The sequence below is a fragment of the Microcaecilia unicolor genome, chromosome 6 (assembly GCF_901765095.1).
Source record: "Microcaecilia unicolor chromosome 6, aMicUni1.1, whole genome shotgun sequence".
Classification (NCBI taxonomy): Eukaryota; Metazoa; Chordata; class Amphibia; order Gymnophiona; family Siphonopidae; genus Microcaecilia; species Microcaecilia unicolor.
This window is the reverse complement of record NC_044036.1, coordinates 223,670,491-223,692,733: the sequence shown is the minus strand read 5'-3', so window position 1 is coordinate 223,692,733 and position 22,243 is coordinate 223,670,491. Positions and strand designations below refer to the sequence as shown.

Genomic DNA, 22,243 nt, shown 5'->3' with positions numbered 1-22,243 from the left:
GGGCTTGGGACTATGTGCAGCTGTTGGGCTCTATGACGGCCACGATGGAAGTAGTGCCCTGGGCCAGGGCTCATATGAGACCACTACAACACTCTCTGCTGCAGCGCTGGACTCCGATGTCGGAGGATTATGCTGTGCGCCTTCCCTTGGACCCAGCAGTGCGCAAGGCGCTGAGCTGGTGGACGCAGACAGACAAGTTGTCTGCAGGAATGCCTCTGGTGACCCCGGAGTGGATTGTCGTCACGACGGACGCCTCTTTGTCGGGCTGGGGAGCCCACTGCTTGGGAAGGACAGCGCAGGGGCTCTGGTCTCCTGCAGAGGTAAAGTGGTCTATCAACCTCCTGGAACTCAGAGCCATTCGGTTGGCGCTTTTGGAGTTCATCCCGGTACTGGCGTTGAAGCCTATACGGGTCCTGTCGGACAATGCCACGGCTGTGGCCTATGTCAACTGCCAGGGAGGTACCAAGAGCGCCCCTCTAGCCAAGGAGGCCATGAATCTATGCCAGTGGGCGGAAGCGAACCCGGAACAGCTGTCAGCGGCCCACATTGCCGGAGTCATGAATGTCAAGGCGGACTTTCTCAGTCGCCATACCTTGGAGCCCGGAGAGTGGCAGCTATCTGTTCAGGCGTTCTTGGACATCACGAAGCGCTGGGGCCAGCCGAGCCTAGATCTGATGGCGTCATCGGCCAATTGCCAAGTGCCGCGCTTTTTCAGCAGAGGACGGGACCCTCGATCCCTGGGAGTAGATGCTCTTCTCCAACAGTGGCCGACACAAGAGCTTCTCTATGTGTTCCCGCCCTGGCCCATGTTGGGCAGGGTGCTAGACCGGGTGGCAAAGCATCCGGGCCGGATAATCCTGGTGGGTCCGGACTGGCCCAGACGTCCCTGGTATGCGGACTTGATCAGGCTCTCAGTGGACGAACCTCTGCGACTGCCAGTGGAGCAGGGCCTGTTACATCAGGGTCCCGTGGTGATGGAGGATCCCTCCCCCTTTGGTCTTACGGCCTGGCTATTGAGCAGCAGAGTCTGAGGAAGAAGGGCTTCTCAGACAAGGTCATCGCCACTCTGCTGAGAGCGAGGAAGCGCTCTACTTCTACTGCTTACGCCAGGGTTTGGCGTACCTTTGCAGCGTGGTGTGAAGCAGGTTCACTTTCTCCATTTACTGCTCCAATTTCTTCATTGCTGGCGTTCCTGCAAGAAGGTCTGGAGAAAGGCCTGTCGCTCAGTTCCCTAAAAGTCCAGGTAGCGGCCCTGGCTTGCTTCAGGGGCCGCCTGAAGGGTGCTTCCCTGGCTTTGCAGCCAGATGTGGTGCGTTTCCTAAAGGGAGTTAATCACCTGCGCCCTCCTCTGCACTCAGTGGTGCCTGCGTGGAATCCCAACCTGGTGCTAAGAGCCTTACAAAGCCGCCTTTTGAACCCTTGTCGAGGGCATCTCTGAAAGACCTGACGTTGAAAGCAGTCTTTTTGGTGGCTATCACTTCAGCCAGAAGAGTTTCTGAGCTCCAGGCACTCTCTTGTCGAGAGCTTTTTTCTGCAGTTCACTGAGGCAGGAGTGACTATTCGCACAGTGCCTTCCTTCCTACCCAAGATTGTTTCTCGCTTCCATGTGAGTCAGCAGCTCTGTCTCCCTTCCTTTCGTAGGGAGGACTACCCAGAAGAGTATTCTGCTCTCAAATATCTGGATGTGAGACGGGTCATCATCAGATACTTGGAAGTGACCAATGATTTCCGGAAGTCGGATCATCTGTTTGTCCTGTTTGCAGGTCCTCGTAAGGGTCTGCAGGCTGCTAAGCCTACAGTGGCAAGATGGGTCAAGGAAGCCATTGCAGCGGCTTATGTGGCCGCGGGGAAGGTGCCGCCTATTCAGTTGAAGGCCCACTCCACTAGAGCTCAGGCGGCCTCGATGGCAGAGGCCGGGTCCGTCTCCTTGGAAGAGATTTGCAAGGCGGCAACTTGGGCATCAGCCCATACCTTCTCCAGACATTACCGCTTGACTGTGGCTGCTCGGGCGGAGGCCCGGTTTGGAGCTTCAGTGTTGAGTTCAGGGATTTCAATGTCCCGCCCTGGGTGAGTACTGCTTCGGTACATCCCACCAGTCTATGGATTGATCAGCATGATGATATGGAAGGTAAAATTATGTATCATACCTGATAATTTTCTTTCCATTAATCATAGCTGATCAATCCATAGCCCCTCCCAGATATCTGTACTGTTTATATTCTGGTTGAATTTTAGGTTCAAGTTTAGTCTTCAGTTACTTCAGGAGGACTTCGTGTTCAAGTTTTTTCACTTGGATTCTTCAAGAGTTGAGACGAGTTTGTGTTACAGTGAGCTGCTGCATTCCTCTCCCCTCCGTTTTACGGGGCTGGATTGAGACTTAAGTTGTGCCGGCACTCCCTCCCGCTTCGTGCGGCTGCAGGGCAGCTTTGTACCCCTCCCGCTTCGGCGGTGTTAGGGTCAGTCAGCTCCTCCCGCGGTTGTGGTTGCAGGATAAGCCAGATCCCCCCGCATCGGCGGGGTGGTGTCCTTCCCCCGCTCCGCGGGGATGAGCTGGACGGATTCCCCTCCCCCGTTTCGGCGGTGGTGAGCTGGGCAGAGTGTCCCTTTGTGGATGTAATTCTCTAAATGCTGAGTCCTGCGGATGGAGCTTTGATATCGACATACTGAGGAGTTTCCGGCAGCACATGACCACATATAGGGAGGCAAAGTTTGCTCTCTATCTCCACCTGCTGGTAGATGGACACAACCCACCAGTCTATGGATTGATCAGCTATGATTAATGGAAAGAAAATTATCAGGTATGATACATAATTTTACCTTCTGCCAGGTACTTGTGACCTGGCTTGGCCACTGTTTGGAAAACAGGACACTGGGCTAGCTAGACCATTGATCTGACCCAGTATGGCTACTCTTATGTTCTTATAAATATATAAATACTAAAAGCAAAACTATGTGGTTATGCAAATTGTAGCAGTTGAGCTTCTCTGTCTTGCAATTAAATGTAAGAACATAAACGTTGCCATACTGTTCCAACAGTGGCTAGTTCAGGTTACAAGTACCTGGCTAGATCCCAAAATAATACAATATGTTTTACGCTGCTTATCCAAGAAAAAAAGCTTTAGATTTTCCCCACATCCATCTTAATAATGGCTTATGGACTTTTCTTTTAAGAAGTTAGCCAAACCTTTTTTTTTTTTAACCCCGCTAAGCTAACCACTTTTACCACACACTCTGGCATTGAATTCCAGAGTTCAATTATACGTTGAGTGAAGAGATATTTTCTCCAATTTGTTTTAAATTTACTACTTTGTAGCTTCATTGCATGCCCCTCTAGTCCTAGTACTTTTGGAAAGAGTAAACAAGTGATTCACGTCTACCCATTACACTCCACTCATAATTTTGTAGACCTCTGTCATATTTTCCCTCAGCCATCTTTTCTCCAAGCTGAAGAGCCCTAGCCACTTTAGCCTTTCCTCATAGGAAAGTCGCCCCATTCCCTTTATCATATTCTTCGCCCTTCTCTGTACCCTTTCTAATTCTACTATATCTTTTTTAGAGGTGTTGTGATCAGAATTGCACACAGTGTTTGAGGTGGAGTCACAGAATGGAGCAAGACAAAAGCATTATAACTTTCTCATTTTTGTTTGTATTATTAAGAAAGGTCCTAATAATACCTAACATTCTATTTGCTTTCTTAGCCGCCGCAGCACACTGAGCAGAGGGTTTTAATGTACCTCATCTCTTCTCTTTTCATCCGGTAACCACGAAGTATCTCAGCCTTATGTAGGTAATTGTGCACGTTTAGTATCACTGCCTGTGGGGACCGCCAGCCATCTTGGGTGCGTCCCACGTGGTGCGCTCTTTCCAAACAAAGAGGCCCTGCGCGAACTCTGGGGCCAACCATCTTTCCAACGTTGTGGCCAGAACCCGATCCCCTATCGATTTCGGTAATCCAGTGATCCTCAGGTTAGATCGCCTCAACCTGTTTTCCAGTTCATCAAGCTTAGATGTAATTTTCTCCACTGTATCTGCTAATTTTCCCAGCTGTTGCGCCGCCGGGGTTGAAGAGTCCTCCAGCTCCAACACTCTTTTTTTTTCCCAACTCTCCTGTTCTCTCTATAAGCTCTGTGAGTAAAGATTCAAATGTCCCAAGCTGGCCGGACTGCCTGTCTAATTTCGGCTCCAGCGCGCTTACCACCGCCTCCGTAAGTTGAGAAAGCTGCTCCGTCGAGAACAAGAGCCCCGCCTGCAGCGACTCTTTTTCCTTACTGGGCTCCACTGCCTTAGGCCTCTCTCTCTCTTTTTTGGTTCCTCTGCTCGTCATTGTTCTAGTTGGCGTTCCTAGAAATTTGTCCATGAGCACTTTGCTTTATTAATCTCCTTAAATGCTGCTTCTGCTAAATTCACAGGGTTTTATTTAATGATAAAGGACGCCGGGGCCTCAGAGAGAGCAGAGACACGTCTCACTCAATTATATATTACTAAAATTAGTTCTGCAAGTTCATTTTTCAATTCTCTCAGTACTCTGGGATGAATACCATTCGGTCCAGATGATTTGCTACTTTTCAGTTTGTCAAATTATGCCATTACATATTCCAGATTTACAGAGATTTGATTATTTCTCTGACTCGTCTGCTTTGAATAAAATTTCTGGCACCGGTATCTCTCCCAAATCTAAATCGGTGAAGACGAAAGCAAAGAATTAATTTAATCTCTCCGCTATGGCTTTGTCTTCCTTGAGTGACTCTTTTACCCCTCGGTCCAACTGATTCTTTTGCCGGCTTCTTGCTTCTAATATACCTTAAAAGGTTTTTACTATGTGTATTTGTCTCCAACACAATCTTTTTTTCAAAGTCTCCTTTTGCCTTCCTTATCAGTGCTTTGCATTTGACTTGCCATTTCTTATTCTGTTATTATTTTTAGTCTGATCTTTCTTCCATTTTTTTGAAGGATTTTTTTTTAGCTCTAATAGCTTCCATCACCCCGCTTTTTAACTATGCCTTCTTTCCTCCTTTTTTAATACATGAAATATAACTGGCCTAAGCTTCCAGGATGGTATTTTTGAACAGCATCCATCTGCATACAGCTGCTCCTCTTAAGTTGGGTTTTTTGTTTGTTTTTTTTAACCATTTTTCTCATTTTATCATAGTCTCCTTTTTGAAAGTTAAATTGTAACTTATCAGATTTCCTGTGTGTACTTACTCCAGAGCTGATATCAAATCTGATCTTATTACGTTCACTGTTATCAAGCGGTCCTAGCAGCATTACCTCCTGCACCAGTTTATGTGCACCACTAAGGACTAGGTCTAGAATTTTTCCTCCTCTTGTTGACTTCTTTACCAGCTGCTTCATAAAGCAGTCCTTGATTTCATCAAGGAATTTTATCTCTCTAGCATGCCCTGATGTTACATTTACCCAGGCAATATCGGGGTAATTGAAATCACCCATTATTATTGTGTTCCCCAATGTGTTAGCCTCTTTAATTTCTGTCTTTTCAGCCTAGCCAGGTGTATCCTCTATCACTTTCCCTTTACACATGAAATTTCAATCCATAGGTATTCTAAGATGTGTTTTATGTCCTGCAGAATTTTTAGTCTATTTGATTCAAGGCCCTCCTTAAAATACAATGCTACCCCTGCACCAATTCGATCCACCTAATCACTGTGATATAATTTGTACCCAGGTCTCAGAAATGCCTATTCTATCTAATTTTTCATTTAGTGCAATATATTATAATGCTATCATGTTATTCCTTAGGCTTTTGGCATTAGCATATATACATTTCAAACTGTTTTTTGTTCTTATTAACATCTTGCTCAGTGGTTGACAGTGACAAAATGCAGTCTTGAAAATCTGTCTACGGTTTATTTAAAGGCACCTGGTCTACTATGGTCTCTATTGCAACCTCGCTGTCAGGATGCCCTATCTTCCCTGTTTTGGTGATAATTTTGTAAGGTACCTTGTTCCGAACCCTTCTCCTACACTGCTAACTCCAGACTCCGTTCCTTTTATCTTGCACCATGTGGCTGGAATAGACTTCCTGAGCCGGTACGTCAAGCTCCATCTCTGACAGTCTTCAAATCTAAGCTAAAAGCCCACCTTTTTGATGCTGCTTTTAACTCCTAACCCTTGTTCACTTGTTCATAACCCTTATTTTATCATCCTCACTTTAATATTCCCTTATCTCTTGTTTGTCCTGTTTGTCTGTCCTAATTAGATTATAAGCTCTGTCGAGCAGGGACTGTCTCTTCATGTTCAAGTGTACAGCGCTGCGTACGTCTAGTAGCGCTATAGAAATAAGTAGTAGTAGTAGTAAGAGACGGGAATACCTGAATATGTATACTCTAGAGGAGAGGAGGAACTGGGGAGATATGATATAGATTTTTAAATACTTGAAAGATATTAATGTAGAAACAAATATTTTCCAGAGAAGGGAAAGTGGTAAAACTAGAGAACATGAATTGTGGTTACAGGGTGGTAATGTGAGAAAAATCTTTTTCACGGAGAGGGTGGTGGTTGCCTGGAATGACCTCCTGAGGGAGGGGGTTTTAAAAAAACTGTGGCGGAATTCAAAAAGACGTGGGATAAACACAGAGGATCGCTAATTAGAAAATGAATAATAGAAAAAATAAAACTTAAAGGATTGCTTGTGTGTTTGTATGTCAGTGGTGCTTAGATGGCAACTCGAGCTGCATCAACTAAGGCCGGTGCTGGACTGGCTTGTATGGTCTGAGTCCCACATGTGGCGATCCATTTTAGGTTTGGCTCGAGAGAGCTTCGATGGAAACTCCAGTGGTTTGGAATGTGAGGACAGTGCCAGGTAGACTTTTACGGTCTTTCTCTTGCAAATGACATGATGGATTTGGATAGGCTGGAGTGGACTTTGACAGCAACTCCAGTAGGTGAAACATAAGGACAGAGCCGGGCGTACTTCTATGTTCTATGTTCCAGAAACGCCAAGGAAAGAACATGATCAAGTATACAATATCACGTTCATTGTTGATTTAAATCTTGAATTGATAATGTGACTGTTGGGCAGACTGGATGGACCATTTAGGTCTTTAACTGCCATCACTTACTATTTTACTGTATAATGTACCTTTTGGGGTAATCTCTCCTTACAAATCTCTCAGCTGTTATTCAGGACCGTATTAAAATTTGTGGTGTTAAATCCTCAATCGCAAGAACTGACAGAGCAGTAGATTACTTTTCAAGATGTAATGATGAAAACTCATATAATGCAAATAAGCATTTCTATCTGTAGGTTTTTTTGTAAATGGTTGTAGAAAAATGCACTAAAGATGTTGAAATATGAAAGAGAGCTTTCTGATGGGGATGCAATGACTGTGCCTGATGGTCTAACCCTGAGCTCTTATGGTCCTTATGCCCAGGTTAGTTCCTTTGCAAGATATTTGGACTGTGGTAATGAGGACTGAGTCCTTGGTAAGATCTCAGGTTCAGCACTTATAACTGTTCAAAAGCGTGAGGATTTGGACATTAAATTTGCTACAATGAATAAGAGACTTCAAAGTTTAGAGCCACAGAGTTCCTTTCTTTAGGGCTTCAGGAGTTCAGCGATTAAAGATAGTCTCCCATTATGTTTTACGATGGAGAGGCTAGAAAACTCGTGCTCCAAAAACCTGTGATTTTTTAATTTTTCTTAAACAAAGATTGCTTTCATTTGAGATTTTTTTGGATAAATATTTTAAGGAGGTGCAAATTTCAACTTCTGAAGAAATATCAATTTTCTCAATGCTATTATGTTTCTCAACTATTCCGTTTGAAGAACCCTATAGAGGCTGGCCTTGACTCCCTCAGGGGATCTAGTTTAGATATGACTAATTTCCTTGAAAGTTCTAACGATATTAAAACTAGGTCTAACCTCTTTGTTCTCTACAGAGAAGCAGAAATGGTTCTTAAAGCTTACGTTGAAAATAAAAATTCCTTGTTTGGTGGACATAATTCAGATATTTCCTGATATGGGTAGATCCACTCAATTGAGAATGAAACAATTCCTGAAATTCAATGTTCGACACTTGTTTTGGGAGCTACTTTCTTTTTGTGATTCCCATGCAAGTGTCTAGTTGGTTGACAAGGGAAGCATTATGTCTTTGATCCTACACAACTTGAAACTTTTCTGAGTAATGGTAAAAGTTCCTAGGGTTGTTTCTGTTGGTGAGGTTAGGTTCTCTGATAATTAATACTCCTAGAATAGCTTAGATGAGATTAATTCTAGGTTTGTTTTCTTTATATAATTTTTCTTTTGATGTGTAGGTGGGCTGCTATAATGTGGGCTACTGCACCAATTATTATTATAGATATGTTTCTGTTTTCTTTTATGTAAATGTCTATTTTCTTTGTATATTATGACTATGTAAATTTTGAATTTTCTAATTTAATAAAATGTACCAGAAAAGCATTGGGATCATGACCCTAAGAAAATTGTGGAAAACAATGAGGTTATGATCACCTTTGATCCCTGACAGAAAAACGAATATAGTAGTAAAAGAAACACTAGAATGGAATTCATTATAGAGGTGTCGGTCCCAAAGGATTACTTGGTAAATCTCATGGAGAGAGGGAAGATCCTCAAATACTAGAAATGCAGTCCGAAACTAAGAAAATGTGGCAGAAAGATACAGAAATATTTGCCATCATTTTGGTTGCCACAGTCTTGATTAAAAAGAACTTCCAAGTGTATCTGGATAAGTTGCCTGTATAAATTACATCTTATGAACTCCATGAAGAAGCTGTTTTTGGCACAATGCAATTACTACAGCGAGTGTTAGCAGTAAATTTGAGAGCCTGAGATCATACTCCACATACCCTGGCTTAGGACTGAGGTTCATTCCTATCATGGTATGCGCACAACTAACCCATTTCGAGAAATTGCCCACGAAACACCACAGAGGCAGTTGCAAAGATGTGTCTCAGTCTTACGTCATCCTCCACACAGCCCAGATTTAGCACCATGTGATTTCCATATTTCTCCAAAATTGAAAGAATAAATTCAGGGGAATCTGTTTCACTCAAAGAGGTAGTAACGACTGTGGGCAACTGGTTGAAGAGACAAGATGTGAAGTTTTTGCAATGGCTTTCAAAACCTTTTCCATCGTTGACAAAAATGTATAGTGAATAGTGGGAACTGTAAGAAAGTAAAATAAAATAATTTATTAGAATAGCAAGTTTTGAGCATTATTTTCATTTTTATTCATTACACTATCTTCATTTAAACAAGTTATGAAGGTGGAGGCATTAATTTTCATTCAGTCATCGTAGTTCTCTTTTCAGAATTAAGGATGTGGGTGTTTTAATGGCTTCTAAAGTATCACTGGAACCAAAGCTCACACTCTCTCTTCAGATAAATCTGTGGGGCTAACACAATTACCTCACTCCAGGTAAAGTTTGGAATAAACTCCCTGAGCCCATACGCCAGGCCCCCTCCCTGCCCATCTTCAAATCCTTGCTCAAAGCCCACCTCTTCAATGTCGCCCTCGGCACCTAACCACTACACCTCTATTCAGGAAATCTCGACTGCCCCAACTTGACATTTCGTCCTTTAGATTGTAAGCTCCTTCGAGCAGGGACTGTCCTTCTTTGTTAAACTGTACAGCACTGCGTAACCCTAGTAGCGCTCTAGAAATGTTAAGTAGTAGTAGTAATGAGGGAACGTATACTCAGACAACAAAATATGAAAGGTAGCACTCTGATTATTTAGGTTAGGTGTAAAATATCCCTCCAACTACAGATCCAAATTCATTAGAGCCTATAATAATTACTAGAAAAGAACAAGACACAATTCTCAGATATTGTAGAAATATATGCTAATTTATTATGTTGTTGGTAGCATAGAAAATGGCAAATCAGTGTACTTATGGTAAATTACCCAGAAAGGTGGTAAAACTGGGAGCATGTAGGTTCCTGGTATAGACCCTAGTCTTGAACTAATTAGGACCCTTAACCCCTGAGGCACTAAGAAAAGCGAAGTTACTTACCTATAGCAGGTATTCTCCGAGGACAGCAGGCTGATTGTTCACACGATTGGGTGACGTCCGATGGCAGCCCCAGATCGGAAGATCTTCCTAGCAACAAAGTTTGCTAGCCCTCGCGTGCACATGCGCGAACCGCGCATGTGCGACGTCTTCCCGCCCATAGCATGAGCATGCTCCTCAGTCCAGTAGAAAGCAAAAGACAAGAGAAGACGCAACTCCAAAGGGGAGGTGGGTGGGTTTGTGAGAACAGTCAGCCTGCAGTCCTCGGAGGATACCTGCTACAGGTAAGTAACTTCGCTTTTTCCGAGGACAAGCAGGCTGCTTGTTCTCACGATTGGGGTATCCCTAGCACCCAGGCTCACTCAAAATAACAAACAGTGGTCAATTGGACCTTGCGAGGACATAACTGAGATTCACCTAAATAGAACCAACTGAGAGTTCAGCCTGGAACAGAATAAAAATGGGCCTAGGGGGGGTGGAGTTGGATTCTAAACCCCAAACAGATTCTGCAGCACCGACTGCCCGAACCGACTGTCGCGTCGGGTATCCTGCTGAAGGCAGTAGTGAGATGTGAATGTGTGACCACGTCGCAGCTTTGCAAATCTCCTCAATAGTGGCTGACTTCAAGTGGGCCACTGACGCTGCCATGGCTCTAACGCTATGAGCCGTGACATGACCCTCAAGAGTCAGCCCAGCTTGGGTGTAAGTGAAGGAAATGCAATCTGCTAGCCAATTGGAGACGGTGCGTTTCCCGACAGACATAGAACAATTCAATATCCAGAGGGAAGGTTCGTGGTGTGGGCAGGGGTTATTCAAGGGATGAAGGTAGAACTTTGTTCGGTATACGCCCCTAACGTTTATTCTAGGAAATTCTCTCACCTACTAGCGACCTTAACGCAGCTACAAGAATACCAATTGTTAATGGGGGGGGGGGGGGGGGGATTTCAACATAACTGCGGATCCCCTAATCGATTGCAGTCCACCAAAGAGTCGACCTAAGGGAATGGAAGAGAGGAGCATAGGAATTTTACAACGGGATTTGGGCTTGGTGGATATATGGAGGGCTTTGCACCCAGATGAAAGAGAATACACCTACTTTTCAAATATACACCAATGCCACGCTTGATATTGATTTCTATATTGATATTGATTTCTCCATCTCTGTTCTCGGTGAGCAGGTCAACAGCAATTGAGGCGGGAGTTGTGTCTGATCATAGTCTAATATGGGTAGATATAGGCACAGGGGGAGTGAGGAAACAGGGTGGCGGATGAACCCTACTTTATACAGAGACCTTTGCTTCCGGAAGTACATATCACAGGAGTGGGAGTTATTTTTGGCAGACAATAGAACAGGTGAAGTTGATCCGCTGATACTATGGGAAACAGGGAAGGCGATAATGAGAGGAAAAATCTTAGCCTATTCAGCGAGCTCACGCAAGCAGAGGGAAAAAGAGTTGTTAGAGAAATTAAGCCAATTGCAAGAGGTTAGGGAGCAGTATTGAGGGGGGGGGGGTGCAGAAGCTCAGAACAAATTCAAAGAGATCAAAGCCAAGATTAATGACATCCTTAATCAGAGGGCCCTGGGAGACATTCAACTGTATAAGTGCCGCTTTCACAGATAGGGGACAAAACTGGGAAATTGCTGGCCAATATGGTGAGAAACAGAGCAGCGAAATAGGTGATAACCCACATCAAGGGAGGGAACGGGCAGCGGGTAGATACGGAAGGAGAAATCCAGAAGGCCTTTGTAGACTTTTATAAGACACTGTATGACCAGGGACATTGCGATAGGGATCTAAGAGAGACCTTTTTTCAAGACCTCAAACACCCATCCCTGACGCAAGAGCAAAGAAACTCTCTTAATGAGCCAGTCCAGCCGGTCGATACAGCAAGTAATAAAGAAACTTAAATTAGCTAAGGCCCCGGGCCCCGATGGCTTAGGTCCCGAATTCTATAAGATACTGGGAGGGAAGCTAGCAGGCCCATTTAGTGAATTATGTGAGGTTCTGTGCAAGGGACGACAGAATACGGGTACCCTTACGCATGCATCAATCATAGTTCTGCCGAAGCCGGAAAGGGACAAGGAACTTCTGGGTTCATATCGCCCAATATCCCTCTTAAATCAAGATATGAAACTCTTTGCTGGTATTATGGCGGCCAGACTGGGAAAGGTGTTACCCTCGTTGGTTCATGCAGACCAATCAGGGTTTGTCCCAGGAAGCTACGCTTCCACTAACATTTTATGGGCATTGAGCGTGATTCAGGAAAAAAAGGGTAGATGGGGGGATGACCTTCTGGTAAGTCTCGATGCAGAGAAAGCGTTCGATAAGATACTGTGGGACCATCTCTTCTGGGTACTACCACAATTTGGTATCTTGGGGGAGTTTCTGCAAGGGATTCGAGCCTTGTATAAGAATCTTACTGCTCAAATTTTAGTAAACAACACACTTTCTTCGTCTTTTTTTTTTGTATTTGCATGAAGTCTTTATTAACAGAAGATACATTTGTCCAAAAGGTCAAGACATATTAAGCCTCACAATCCAGCTCACAGCATCCTAACACAAGTCACAGTTAACAGTTTGATCAACACAAAACACTATGAACCTCACATAACTGGCTAATTGGACCCAGCGTGTTCTACAGGTTTACTGCTATATCTTTGCAAGAATAAACATTCCAATACTTCAGTTTTTATTAAACTTTTACAATTCCAGCATGACCCTTCCCCTCTACCTACGCCCTCCCTCCCCTGCCCCCCCTCTCTTCCCCCGGGGCTCACACTACTATACTCTAAGACATCATCAAAATTGTACATGTAGGGTAAAAGGGTCCCAGATCGAGCGCCACCTATTCAATTGATTGCGCCTCTCTGCCAGCATCCGTTCCATCTCGCAAACATGCCTTAGTCTTTGAAGCCACCTGGCTATCGGTGGGGTTGAGGACTGTTTCCAGCAGACACCTATGACAATTCTGGCTGCACATTTGGCATGTCGCAACAAAATTTGCTGAGCGGGCGTAAAGCCCACAATTTTTGCAGAGAATAGAAAAAAGGTAGGGTGCCATGGAATTGGGCCTCCCAACCACATCTGCAGCCTACTTCGATTCGTTTTCCAGAAAGCCCTAACCTTCCTACAGGCCCACTATATATGACCCATTGAGCCCTTAACTCCACAACCCCTCCAACACAGCCCCGACAAGGCGGGATAAATACGCTGGAGCTGCTCAGGCGTCAAGTACCATCAAAACATCACCTTGATGGTATTCTCCCTAAAAGGTACATGAGACGACACCTTTACCACAGCCCGCTCCATCCTCTCCCATGCCACCTCCTCCAGCTCCATACCCAGTTCCTTCTGCCAACTCCTCCTATGAAGGGTATGACAAGGTGTTTGCTTATTAATAATGCGGTAAAGGCGTGATATCACCCCCCCGGCCATGGCTTGTCCCTCACAAATTCCCTCAAGAATTGATTGTTCCCAAGTTACCACCTCCCGGACTGCCCATGTCTTAAGGAAATGAGATAGTTGGGTATATGCATATTCTTATGTCCCCACTATCGGGAATTTCTCCCTGGCCTCAGGGTATGACAGAAGGGACTCTCCCTCAAACAATTGGCCCCACATTTGCAGACCTCCCCCTTACCATCTAGTAAATGTGGCTCGCTCCGTCCCCGGGTAAAACAATAGGTTATAGGCTGTGGGAGCTAGACGTGAGAACTCACCTCTTTTATGTGTAAAAAGAGTGTCCCAATTTGAGAAAGTGACATTTATAGATGGGCATAGACCCTCCCCCAAGGACCGAAGAGAACTCAGGAGCCACATGAGAGCCCCCAGCAGTCGAACGCCCAAAGTGTATTGTTCTAAGTGTACCCACTGCCGGTCAGGATAATCCTGGTACTATTGCACCGCCGCGCGCGCGCTTGGATTGCTCTATAATACCAAGCCAAGTTAGGTACCCCCAAACCCCCCCCATCTCCTATCTTGGTACAAAAAGGCGTGTGCTAATCGCGGTAGCTTGCCTGCCTAAATAAAACGTACAATACGGTCTTCTAGTGCAGCTAGAAACTTACAGGGCATCTTGTTCAGAAGGACCTGAAATAGGTATAATAGGTGCTATGCAGCCAAACCAGGAGAGCTGAAGGTCTCCCCACCTATCCATATCTTCAGCGATTACCCGGGCCAACCCCTTATAGTTTGCTGTAAAGAGTTCTGTGAGCTTAGCCGTCAAGTTCCACCCCCAGGTAGCAAAGTCCCATACTAGCCCACTGAAAGGCATATGAAGACTTTAATGACTCCACCACTTCCTCCAGGAGGGTCACATTCAGGGCCTCCGATTTTTATTCACCTTGAACCCCGATACTACCGAGTATTCTTCAATATCCCGCAGGAGCCCAGGGAAGGAGGTCAAAGGACGGGTGACAAACAACAGCACATCGTCTGCAAAGAGTGACATCTTGTGTTCTCTCCCCGCTATTGTAATGCCAGTGATGTCCGGGTTGGATCTTACCCTGGCTGCAAATGGTTCCATGACCATGGCAAACAACAGCGGGGGACAAAGGACATCCCTGCCTAGTACCTCTGTGTAGAGTAAACAAGTCAGAGTTGCCCCCGTTGACTCGAATACATGCTTTAGGTGAGCTGTAAAAGGCTTGGATCCACCCACGGAACTGCGGTCCTACCCCAAAGGCCTCCAGCACTTTATACATAAATGACCAATGTACCCTGTCAAAAGCCTTTTCGGTGTCTAGACTAAGGAGACACATAGGCCTTTTCATTCTTTTGGCCAGGTACATTAAATCAATCACGTGTGTGGTGTTATCCATCGCTTTTCTGTGGGAGACAAATCCCACCTGTTCAGGATGGATAATTGCCGGAAGCAAAGGCGCCAGCCGATTAGAAGACTTTGGCTAGGATTTTAACATCGGCATTCAGGGCAGATATGGGGCGATAGGACCCACACTCCTTGTGATCTTTATCCGGCTTGGGTAGCACCGCAATCCAAGCTTCCAGCATGGAGTTGGGCAAGGCTTCCCCCTTCCCAATTTGGTTGAATAAATCCGCCAAAAGCGGTGCCAATTCAGATGCAAATTTCTTGTAAAACACGTTAGGGAGCCCATCCAACCCCGGGGACTTACAAGATGGCAAGTGCTGGATAGCCTTCTGGATCTCAACTGGGATGACCGGTTCCTCAAGTGTTGCCCGCTGCTGATTTGTCAAAGAAGCAAGGTCACTCTCCGCTAAATAATCTGCTATGGAATTTGCAGATGGATTAATCTCACGGGCGTACAATTCCCGGTAGAATTCACCAAAGCGCCTGCGGATGGCTTCTGAGGTATTCAGCAAGTCCCCACCCCCATCTCGGACCCGGGTTACCGCCCGATCTACCTTTTGCCTACGTAGCCGTAGGGCCAGGAGGCGGCCTGCCTTGTTAGTAAATTCATAGGAGCTAACTTTGTGTCTGGATTGTGCCTGACTTAGCTGTTCCGAGTAAATAGAGTCCAACTGTAGTCTCTGCCCTTGCAATTCCTCCAGGATTATCAGGGAACCACCCCCTTTATGCTGCACCTCCAGGATCCGAATCCTTTCCAGGCATTTTGCTAATTGGGCCCTTCGGACCCTAGCACGCTTACTAGCTATTTGAAGAAAGTATCCGCGAGACACTGCCTTCATGGCATCCCATACTATACTAAGGGGGGGCCCCAATTCCATGTTAAATTCCAAATACTCCTTCAAGACTTTCCTGCAACCCTCCACCACCTCCCCCTCTTGTAGCATGCTCGTGTTGAGCGTCCATCTCTTATCTTTGACTTCCGCCCGGATAGAGGGCAGGGTCACCCAAACTGGGGCATGATCAGATATAGTCACACTACCTATTCCTGCTCTCGGGCCCCACTCCGCTAATGCGACGTCAAGGAAGATATAGTCGATACGAGAGTAGGAGGCGTGCACTGGGGAGAAATATGTATAGTCTCTCACGTTCTCATGGTTCAATCTCCACACATCTAAGGTCCCCAACGAATAAGCCAGGGAGCCCAGGGCCTGTGAGTCCTTAGCCACCAATTGCTGTGGAGTCCCAGATCGGTCTAACACCGGATCCATGACTCCATTAAAGTCACCTCCCATTATTAAAGACCCCTGGGTAAATATAGCTAGGAGATTCTTCACCTTGGTATAAAAGGCTCCCTGACGCTCGTTTGGTACATAAATAGCTGCTAGGGTTAAGTCCACTTGATCTATAACTATATGCAAAAACAAGAAACGCCCCCCCTGGGTCTTTTTTGATCTTCACTATTTGGGCTACTACAGATTTGTGGAGCAGCACCGCCACCCCACATTTTTTGGATTCTTCCGTGGAGGAGGCAAAGAAGGCCCTGGGATAACTGGAATGGGAGAGGAGTCTCTCATGCCCCCGACGAAGGTGTGTCTCCTGCAGCAAAACTATGTGAGGCTTCAACTACTGGAGCTCCTTAAATAGTTTCTGCCATTTTTGGGGCATGTTCAGTCCCTTTACGTTATAGGATAAGATCTTTAAGTCTGCACTCATATCTGGAGAGTAAAACTGTGTAGTTCAAGCAAAATAAACCAGTCCCTTCCATGTACCTGCACCCCGGATGCCAATAGTATGACCAGCCCCGTCCAATACCCCCCAAACCCTCTAACCACCCCCTTCCCCTCCAACCAAACACCAACCATAGGGTGCAAACCCCCGAAGTGGGAAAAGAGAAAGTGACCCACCATGAACCAGACAACCCTGCCCCCCCCGTCCCCCTCCCAATTATCACCCTAAAACCACCAATCCCCATTCTCCCTGTCTTCCCATTCAAGCTCAAAACATACATACTCCGTATCCCACCACACCAACCTACTCCTAATATCACCCCTCACCCGTCTCCGACAACTTAACAGCACAATACTCAACATTCCCTTCCCAGTTGCACCCCCTTGATCCACCCTCTGTGAAGTGGGCAAAAGGAACCTGAAACAGAAAGCACCAAGGTGTGCTGAAAACATGGCCAAACATGAAAAACTCAGTAGTCTCTATCCACTCATTACCACAGAAGTGTCCTTTGTCCCTCCAGCAACCGCTGAGGCAAAGGAACCTGAGCTGAAGACACCAACCAGTTCATCGCTCCTGTCTTCAAGTCTCCTCCGCCCTCCGCTTCGGGTTGCCCCACTTTGATGCTTCAGGAATCCGCTGCCATTTCTGCAACTTTGCTTTAGTAACAGGTGCCAGCGCACCCGGTGGCGCAACTGAGTTCACCAGTCCCGCCACATGCAAGGACGCCCAGGCTTCAGAAATAAAATAAGCTCTATGTTTGACTCCTTTTATCGTGTAATTCAATGAAAAAGGAAAGCCCCACCTATAGGTAATCCGCTCCTTGATGAAAATGTCCAAAGCAGGCTTCAGTTGGCGTCTCTGTTGCAGAGTAAACTGTGAGAAGTCTTGATACACGGTTATTCTGGCCCCTCCAAAGTCCAGATCCTGCCTCTTCCTGGCACATGTGAGTACTTGCTCCTTGACTTTGTACTTGTGAAACCTGGCAATTATGTCTCGTGCCCTGGTCTCTTGTCGCTGGCCAAGGGCTCTATGCGCTCGGTCAAGTTCTATTGTGTTGCCTGCCGCCTTGGCCCCCAGCAGATTAGCACACAAGGTTTGCACAATTTGCGTGACATCCTTCGTCTCACCGCTTTCAGGGACTCTTCGAAACCTTAAGTTGTTCCTTCTTTCCCGATTTTCAAGATCATCCATCTTGTAGCTCAGCTCCTGGTTTTTTTTGGACCAGCATTTGAAGTTGCGCCTTGTGGGAAGCCAAGGATTCAGCGTGCTCTTCCAGCTTTATTTCTGCATCCTCTACTCTCCCCCCCCCCCCCCCCAGCTCCCGGAGGTCCGTACTGAACACCTCCATCCAGTCCAGTATTTCTTCTTTCGATTTTATGATATCGTCCTGAACACCGGAGAGGAGTTGGCGGAGTTCACCAGAAACGCCTTTTTTCGCGGGTGGCCTCCGCGATTCTGCCAACGATAGTGCGGAGTCCGAGTCAGAAGGTGAGGCCCTCGCCGTTGCCTCATGGCGTTTCGCGGTCTTACTTGTCCCGCCGCCAACTGGGTCCTTATTCCTCGTCGAAGGCGTTTTGCTCATGCTGGCTCGGGGCGAGGATCTTTGGTGGGGGCAGATCGGACGCTCACAAGGGGCTGATGGCTGCTTATTTTAGCTTTTTATTGTAACAGGGAGCGGGAGCTAAGAAGCTAGGCTGCCATCGCCAGCGGTGACGTCACTTCCCTTTCTTCGTCTTTTAAGCTGCAAAGAGGCACCAGGCAGGGATTCCCTCTGTCGCCCATGCTTTTTGTGTTGGCCTTGGAACCTTTGGCAAGTAAAATCCGACAATCGGTAGAGGTGAAGGGCATAAGAGTGGGGAAATGTGAATATAAAATTAACCTTTTTGCGGATAACATGTTAATATTCCTAGGGCAGGCGACTAAAGGGATTCCCATACTGATAGACCTTATCCAGCAATTTGGAGCCTTTTCGGGATTGCGAATCAATTTTGATAAGTTGGAAGCTATGGCACTGTCTGCAGAGGACTCCCAGATTTTCCTTTATCTTGGACAACAGGGGCAATGAAATACCTCTGTCAATGGCTCTCATATCCTCCCTGTCTCTTCGGCTCGTAACCTTGGAGTCATCTTCGATTCCTCTCTCGCCAAAACCTGTCACTTTTTTATCTACAACATTAGCAAAATTTGCCCCTTCCTTTCTGAACACGCTACCAGAACCCTTATCCAAACCCTTGTCACCTCTCCATTGGATTATTGCAATTTACTTCTCACTGGTCTTCCACTCAGCCATCTCTCTCCTCTCCAGTCTGTCCTAAATTCTGCAGCATGACTTATTTTCCGCCAAAATCGTTATACCCACACTAGCCCACTCCTCAAGTCACTTCACTGGCTCCCTGTCTGCTTCCGCATACAGTTCAAACTTCTTATACTGACCTTTAAATGCATCCATTCTGCTGCCCCCCATTACCGCTCCATTTTCATCTCTCCCTACATTCCTCCCCGTGAACTCCACTCACTGGACAAATCTCTCTTGTCATCCCCCTTCTCCACTGCGAACTCCAGGCTACGTTCCTTTTCCCTCGCAGCACCTTATGCCTGGAATAGACTTCCTGAGCCTGTGCGTCTTGCTCCATCTTTACCTGTCTTCAAATCTATGCTGAAAACCCACCTTTTCACCACTGCTTTTGGCTCCTAGCCTCTACTCAATTGCCCTCCCCTTGTTCCTTCTCACCCAGTACTTCCCTCACCCTTAATTGTCATGTTTGTCTGTATTTTTAGATTGTAAGCTCTATGGAGCAGGGACTGTCTTTCTGTGTCAGGTGTTCAGCGCTACGTGCGTCTGGTAGCGCTATACAAATGCTAATAATAATATGCACCTGGACCCCGCGGTCATGTATAAGAAAAATGTACGTGAAAAACTAGACCAAATCAAACAACTATGCGTTAAATGGCGGGAGATTCCAGTGTTGTTTTTGGGCCGAGTGGCACTTGTTAAAATGGTGTTATTTCCCAAGATATTGTATGCTTTACAAATAAGCCACATTGAGCCTGCAAATAGGTGGGACAATGTGGGATACAAGTGAAATAAATGAAAAATAAATAATGCTGCTGTGGATGGCTAGTAAGGATGAGGCCGTCTAAAGAGGAGTGATCTCGTCTTTTATATGGAAGGGGCGTAGGGCCAGAATAAGATATCCGAAGCTTACCCGGGCAAGACAGGAGGGGGGTGTTAACTTACTGGACCTTAGGATGTATAACGTATTTGCACGCATCAGATGGATGCACGAAATATACAAAGGGCACTATAGATTTGCATCTCCGGAGGTTTGGGAAAACGCTGCTCACCCTTGGTCAGTTTTCAGTGTCCTCCACGCTAGGAAGGCGGGGGTCAAATTGTCCCCCTTACTACGACCGCTTCGCCTAGTGTGGGATTGATGGAGACAGAGAGTGGGGGGAGCCAGGGGACCCTCCCCGTTCATAGAATTCCAAGATAACCCAGACTTCCCTTCAGGACAAGGGCTTTCTCATTTTTGAACTTGGGCTCAGAAGGGATGTAGGTTTGTGGGGCAGATGGGATCGGAGAGGAAGATGTCAGCCCTAACCTTTGAAGAGTGTCAAAATAGATGGGATATACCCAAAATGCTGTCCTCCTCGTACTTGCAACTTAGGCATTATCTCCTCTCATTGTGCAACAGCGATAAGAAGATCCCCACATTTACAGAGTTAGATGTGGTATTTAAGCAGATGCCAGAAGGAAGTAACAGACTCTCCAGTAGGTACCACTTAGGCAAAACAAAGACGCCGAATGTCACTATGGTCTCATTAGCGCACAAGTGGAGTGACATGTTGGGGATGGGAGTTTCAGTATCTGAGATCCAGAAAAGCTTTGACCTGGCACATCGGATAACTCCTAATGTAAGTTGTCACGAAACTCAGCTAAAAATTTTACACTGTGCTTATATTACACGGAGCAGGGGAAAAGCAATGGGTCTCTGGGACTCAGCAGACTGTGACAAATGTGTAAACCACAAGGGGACTTAGGTACATCACTTTTTAGAATGTATGGTGTTGCAGACATTTTGGAGGCGAGCATTGGCACATTTGGAAGAGATAATTGGTTCTCAGGTAGAATGGAACTACAAAATATTATTGTTGGGGTTGGACTCAGAGCTGGCAAGACAGGGGATACCTATCTTACAGTGTCGGTTTGTGCTATTAGCCCTGGTAGTTGCTAAGAGAGTTATACTACATCATTGGGTGGACAAAGCGCCACCACCTACTGCCCAATGGTACGCTGCTATGAAACAAATGGCAAACTGGGAAGGAGGGAAGGAATTGGAGTTGGAAGGGGAAAGGGAGAGATTACCTGCGGGGCATAACATCTGGAAAAGGAGTCATGAGTGTATTTCTCAGCTACCCAGAGCGGGGACAAATGAATAACTGTCACCTGGTGTGTGCTCGATCATTCATTCAATTGTAGCTAGTCTCCGGGGGGGGGGGGGGGGGGGGAAGGGGGGGAGAAAAATGGAAATATGTGCAAGAGAACATGGCACAGCATGGCTACGAAGGAGGGGGGAGAGTTATTATAACATAAGTTGTATAAACTGGTTTAGCGGATTTGAGTGTAGGTGGACTACACCGGCAGTGACCCCTACTTTTCACTGATTGGTGTATATGAACAATGTATTTCCTTTGTATTCTCTAGGTAGCGTTTTTTAATGGGAGGAAACCTACACTTGATGATGATGATGTGTATTGCTGTAGCATTTATGTTAATGGTTGTACTTGTGCATTTCTCTTGCTAATAAAAATTATTAACCAAAAAAAAAAGGGTGGCTTTTGTTCCAATTACCAGGCGGTCTGTAGAACAAGATGCAGGTCAGATGATCAAGTAGGGCTTTATCATGAATCATAATCGAGGCAATTTCAAGTTGGGACGTGATAGACTCAGCAGTGGTTTCAATCGTGAAATGGGAGCGATAAATGAATGTAATGCCACCACCTCTTTTTTCTTTTCTGGTCCAGTGAATGATTCTATAGTCAGAAGGACATAATTCTAGAATTATTGGATCTTTTTGATTGCGGATTCAAGTTTCATTGATGAAAATTAAATCAAGATTTTCTGAGGTGATCCAGTCTGAAATTGTTACTTTGTTGACTACGGATCTGGCGTTAATATAGCCCACTTGGATATTTTGGAAGGGGGCTCCTGAGTTAGGTAGAGTGTGAATTTTTGTAAATGTCCGTTCCTTATTTGGAGTAGATTTATTAAAGCCATTCTTTTGGTACTGTAGATGTTGTCCACGTTTGGGAATTCTTCCTTTATTTTGGTGGTTGCTAGTATGGTGCAGAGTAAAGTGTCTGGGCAGTCTTTGGTGATTATGTATAATGGTTTTAATGTTGTTTTCAGTAAGTGGAGTGGATGATGTTAGGTGGATCAATATAAGGGAGTAAGTTACTAAAAGAAATTTAACTATATTCATTTTGGAGTCAGTAGGGATAAAAATAAAGTAAGAATTACTGTTAGGAAAAACAGTGATGATGACCGTCTGGAAGTCAGTGATGATGACCGGCTCAATACAATACAGTAAGAGCTGGGGTAATCAGCTGCTTCAAGAGTCGTGATGGAAATCAATAATCATCTGGAAAATAGTGATGATGACCGGCTGAATACAAGACAGTAAGAGCTGGAG

At 45.6% G+C, this 22,243-nt stretch overlaps 1 protein-coding gene across 2 annotated transcripts in view; it reads left to right on the top strand.

The window, feature by feature from the left end:
• Positions 1-22,243, top strand: part of MEGF9 (multiple EGF like domains 9) — a 500,021-nt gene that overhangs the window by 397,170 nt on the left and 80,608 nt on the right. The gene's annotated exons all lie outside the window — the stretch shown is intronic.